Here is a 6,001-nt window from a genome sequence, read left to right as displayed (position 1 = left end):
TCAAAAGGCCATAAAACCCTCACTCTATAATCCTATTCAAAGCATCCCCCAAGGGAAAATCAATCATTTTGCCACTAATCTCACTAACCCTCAATTAACACCCTAAATTCCCAATTAATCTTATAATCTTCTAAATACCAATATTTTCCCCAAATATATCTCATATTCCATAAATTTCTGAAATTTGCAAAAGTACCAAAATACCCATTGGCTCACCCCGAGTAGTGTATAAATCCCTGTTGTGACATTTCTGCCTTATTGCTCATAAGGATCGACTAAAGCCAAATATTGCAAATATATCCACATAAAATGTTGTCTCAATCACATAACACATAAAGTTACAATTATACCCTCAACGGTTCAAAATTACAAAAATGCACTAAGCCTGACTAGCAAATTTGGGACGTTACATGATGCTTCTCCCATAAAGACAAATTTTTCTCCCTCTTGCGGTCTGAATACTACAACCTTCCTTCTGTAGTCAGTGGTCGCCCCATATTTTGGTAACCAGTCCATTCTGAGAATTACGTTGTAGTCTGCCATGTCTAGTTCTACCATATTTCCCGGGCATTCATTGCCCTCAATCATTATTGGGACAATGCGTAGCTGTTTAGTTGTTGTCATCACCTCGCCCGAAGGTATGGTGATAGCAAAATATTTTTCAAAAATTTCACAGAGTACGCCTAGTTTAGCAGTCATGTTTGCTGAACTAAATGAATGCGTTGCTCTACAATCAATTAAAACTTTACATTGGGTACCAGCGATAAAGATCTGACCTGTCACAACCGTGTTGCTAGCCGTCGCTTCTCCTTGAGTTAGTGCGAACACTCGGGCTGGTACCAGATTGTCATTCCTTTGTTGTCCGTCCTTCGTCAGTTCTCACTGTAGTTGGTGACAATTCCTCTTGATGTTGCCTTCCTGACCGTACTTGTAGGAAGCTCGTGTGTCAACCCGACATTCACCACGATGTTTGCGTCTACACTGGGGATAGTTAGTGAATTCCGCATCGCGGCCCTGAGACTGTTGCTATTAGTTGATCCCTTAAAATTTTTCTCTGCCTTACTCCCTTGTCCATCCTTAGACTTCTTCTTCTCACCTTGTCCCGAGTTTGATATTCTAGCTTCTCTTCTAGCAACTCCCTCTTTCTAGATACGGTCCTTCAGAAGTTCTGCATCAAGGGCCCACTCTAAGGTCTCAGCATAGGTAGTCACTCCCACACTTGTTAGCTCAACATCTCGAGCTATCATAGGCTTCAGCCCTCTCTTGAACCTTTGTACCCTTAAAGCCTCAGTTGGTACCATTTCCGTCGCTAACTTTGCCAATCTATCAAACTTTTGCGCATACTTTGTCACTATGGAATTCCCTCGAGTCAAAGCTACGAACTCATCCACTTGAGCTGCCAGAGTCGCATTACCGTAGGATATCTAGTTAAAAACTTGAACGAACTCGGCCCATGTCATTGTCGTCACTTCTTTGGTTTGTTTGATGACGTCCCACCAAATTCTTGCATCTTTCTTAAGAAAAGATGACGTGCAGGACACCCTGTCCGCATGTGTTCCAAAATGGACTCTACTGATCTCAGCCATTATTCAACTTCCAATGGATCAGTGCTACCTTCGAAGCTCGGAGGATGCTGCTTCCTAAATTATTCATACACGAGTTCAAACTCAGGTATGAATTGTATTACTATGTTTCCTCCCTTCCCCATCGGTTGTCCAACAAGCACATGTTGCAGTGGTTCTTGCACGGGTGGTTGCCTTCTCCCAGCTCGAGTTGCTTCCTCATCTCTAAGCCTAAGATGTTCCCGTAGCCTAGCTATCTCTGCATCAGGATCCTCAAATGCAGGCCCAGCTGGATTCCGAGGGGCATTAGCAACGTCGGGGACGTTAGCTACATTAGGAATGTTAGTAGGGGCATTAGCTACTCTTCCACCCCTTCCCTTTCCTCTTCCTCTGCCAACCGCGACCCGTTTTGTCCTTCTCGGTGCCATTGTAATATACTATGGTACACAACTTAATTTTAAAGAGGGTGAAAATTGAACATAAAACCTTAAAAATAAAGAAAACAACAATTAATTCATTTATTCAATTAAAAGAAGCCAGAGTTCAATACACCAAAATAAATAAAAGGAAAAGAAAAAACAAAAGGGAACTACTAGGCTCTATTCTTTTTCAAGATCAAAGGAAAACAAGCTCTCAAGAACCTCTAGATAGTATAGGTCAAGGCACCTATAAAATTGTTCTTCTACAATGACAGGTGTAGCATCCCAAATTTGCTAATAAGGTTTAGGGCCTTGATAAGTGTGCCTGTAGGGCAATCATTGATTTAATTATGTTAATATGTGAATTTGATGAGTATGTGAGTAGAAATGCATGTTTAGGTGAATTAAATATGCATGTGGGCCCGATTTGGCTATTAGGGGCATATTTGTAATTTTAGGCCATTGAGGGCATAAATGCAATATTTGTGTATATTGTGATTGATATCACGAGTGAGTGGTGATATATTTGTGATGCACAATCTGAGACGGTCCTAGGGAGCAGTTTAGCTAGAAAGTCACAATGGGGTCAAATACCCGGCTCAGGAGGAGCCTAGAGGTATTTTGGGAATGTTATATGTGTTTGGAATTTATTGAATAATGGGTATTAGTTTAGTAATGATTTGGACAAGTTGGGATTAAATGGGGACTTAACGGGATTTAGCAAATGACTAAATTGCCCTTGGGTTATTTAAGGATTGAGGATAAGTTTAAGGGGTATTTTAGACCTTTGGCAAGGGCTAAGCTTATGTATAGGCAGCTGTGATTCTAGGGTCTGGTCGAAGAAATCAGAAGGAAAGAAACAAAAAGAATTCTCAACTCTTTTCCTCTCTCTATCACTCGGTTTCTTCCTCCCTCTTTGGATGCTTGAAGGCTTAGGGAATTTGTAACGCCCTACTACCTGAGAGCCGTTACTAAGTGAGTTTAAAATGTGCAATTAACTCGCTAAACGAGGTTTTTAGAACAAAAGTGTGATTAAACAAAAAAATCAAGGCTGTAATCTTTGAAAGTACCCTATTTCATTGAAAATTCCAAAAGTCTAACATTTGGGATCCCAAAAGAAGGATTATAAAATATTTACAACTTAAAGTAGGTTTACAGATAACTAACTATCAAAATCACGGTTTGATACAGCCATTTCTCAAAACGCCCCCAACCAAAGCAGTCGGGTAGGCCAAACATGTACGCGCCGCTTCATGCTCTCCGTACTCATGGCTGGTTGACTTTTTCTTTGCCCTTACCTGCAACACAGAGCACCCGTGAGCCGAAGCCCAGCAAGAAAACTCAAACAGCACATAACATATGCATATTACATAATCAACATATCAGATAATCCACAGATAAACAGATAGTCCATCAGACTAAACAATTACGGCCATGCCATCCCAGAAGCGTTACCAAAGCCTGGGGTCTCGGTTCTCACCGTAAGGATATCCCATGTATCCATTGTGGTCTCACCCTAACAATAAGCACTCCATGTGCTAAATGTTATTCCTGGCCCCACTGCCGTTCTCGGCCTTCACCGTTCTCGGCCCTTCGCCGTTCTCGGCTCCTTGCCGTTCCCGGCTCTTTTGCCGTTCATTATACTATAATCACATATAGCATAACTCCAACAACATTCAAGCATATAATAATTCAACCAAAGCTACACCCTAACATGTAATACAATCTAGGGCCGTGCCTTGCAACAACACTATGGGCCCATGCCCTGCTCTACGGGTACTACAGTTTTCTTACTTGTGTCCCGAGCCTCTCAATGCACCAAGGTCACGAGCACAGTCCTCTATCCCGAGCCTCTTCGAAAACCTAGTCACAACACATATAAAAAACCTTTTAATACTAACCAATCCAAAACCACTTTCCGGGACCAATCCCGTACTCTAGAGACCTTCAATTTCCCAAAACAATGTAGCGGAGACATCCCTCGAGCCCCCGGGGCAACAACCCAAAAATGAAAAATTCCACTGTCCTGAAAATAGCCTAGCGCCGCGGCACTTCCCTTTGAGGGCCGCGACGCCCAGAAAGTTTCCCAACCCTGATACAGCATCGCGCCGCGGCGCCCCTTCGCGAACCCAGAATTCTGGGTTTTCCCCGAGCCAAAACACCTCCAATCCAACCCAAACACAAACCTAAACCCCAAAACCAATTTAAAACCCCAAATGAACCATTTAACAACCTATAAACACCAACAACAAGGTCAAACACACTATCACACCCATAATCCACACTTTGATTTCAGATTTCAGAAACTTAAACCATAGCTTTTAAAACTTAAACCAGAGCTTGAAAAATGTAAACCAGGCTTCTAAATTCTTAAACCACATCAGATACGAAAATTCAAAGATGTTAAAAACTCTTACCTCAATCAAGAATTAAGCTTGAGCTCTCTCCAATCCCAGCTTCAAGCCACTTTCCCCTTGATTACCAAACTAAGTTTCCATGCAAAACCAGCCATACTATCTTTAAATTTCCACACTTACTCTCTAAAAGAACCAAGCTTAAACTTAAACAAAAACAGAGGATAAACTCTTACCTCTGAACAATTTTAGCCTATACTTGATTTTAGTTGCCTCAAGCCTCTTGATTCTCCTCCGAGGTTCAAAATTTCAGCTTCCTTCTAGTTTCTCTTTCAAATTCTAGCATAAACCAATATATGACTAAGTGTTGAACGTGAATGACCTTTTCTCCCTCAGCTGATGTTTATCTAAACCTCTGCCAAAAGACCATTTTACCCCTCCTTCAAAATCCTTTCCTAACTAAACCTCAAGGGCATTTTTGACATTTCATCTTTCTTACAATTCCACCATTTTCTCATCGAAACTTGTTACCCTTAATGGTCACCATTGGTTACTCAAGTTACTCAATTACCATTAACCATTAACTCACAAACTCAAATTTTTGAAATTCCCAAAATACCCCTAGGCTCCTCCCGAGTCGGGTATTTAATCCTGTTGTGACTTTTAAACTAATTAGCTCCCTAGGACCGTCTCGGTACGTGCATCACAGTAATGTCACCACTCACACGTGGTAATAATCATATAATACAATTATCACATTTATGCCCTCAACGGGCTAAAATTACCAATTTACCCCTAACAAGCAAACGGGGCCCACATGCATTATTTATTCCACCTAACACATGCATTCTAATCACATATTCATTTAAACTCATATATTGACATGTTAATTCACTTATTGCCCTCCAGGCACGCTAATCAAGGTCCTAAACCTTATTAGCAAATTGGGGTGTTACAATTATCCCCTCCTTACAGAGATTTCGTCCTCGAAATTACCTAAATAACTTGGGATATCGCTCTTGCATATCCGATTCAAGTTCCCACGTCGCCTCTTCAACCTTGCTATTTCTCCATAGCACTTTAACCAAGGCGTTGGTCTTGCTCCGCAAGACTTTGTCCTTTCTATCAAGGATTTGAACAGGCTTCTCCTCGTATGATAAATCCTTATCCAGCTCCAAATTCTCATAACTCAACACATGAGTAGCATTTGATACATATTTTCGGAGCATGGATACATGAAACACGTCATGCACCCCTGATAGAGCTGGAGGCATCGCTAATCTGTAAGCTACCTCCCCAACCTGCTCTAGAACCTCAAAGGGGCCAACAAACTTGGGGCTCAGCTTGCCCCGAGCACCGAATCGTTTCACTCCTCTCAGGGGCGAAACCCTAAGGAACACATGATCACCGACTTGAAATTCCACGTTCTTGCGTCTCAGGTCTGAATAAATCTTTTGGCGACTCTGGGAGGCGAGCATACGAGCTCTAATCTTTTCAATTGCCGCATTGGTCCTCTGAACCATCTCTGGACCTAGATATCTTCTCTCAGCTGTCTCATCCCAGTGTATCAGTGATCTGCACTTTCTCCCATACAGGATCTCATACGGAGCCACTCCGATTGTCGCCTGATAACTATTGTTGTACGAGAACTCAATCAAAGGAAGAT

Source organism: Humulus lupulus, chromosome X, assembly GCF_963169125.1.
Source record: "Humulus lupulus chromosome X, drHumLupu1.1, whole genome shotgun sequence".
Taxonomy (NCBI): domain Eukaryota; kingdom Viridiplantae; phylum Streptophyta; class Magnoliopsida; order Rosales; family Cannabaceae; genus Humulus; species Humulus lupulus.
The sequence above is the reverse complement of the archived record's forward strand: the minus strand, read 5'-3'. Positions refer to the sequence as shown.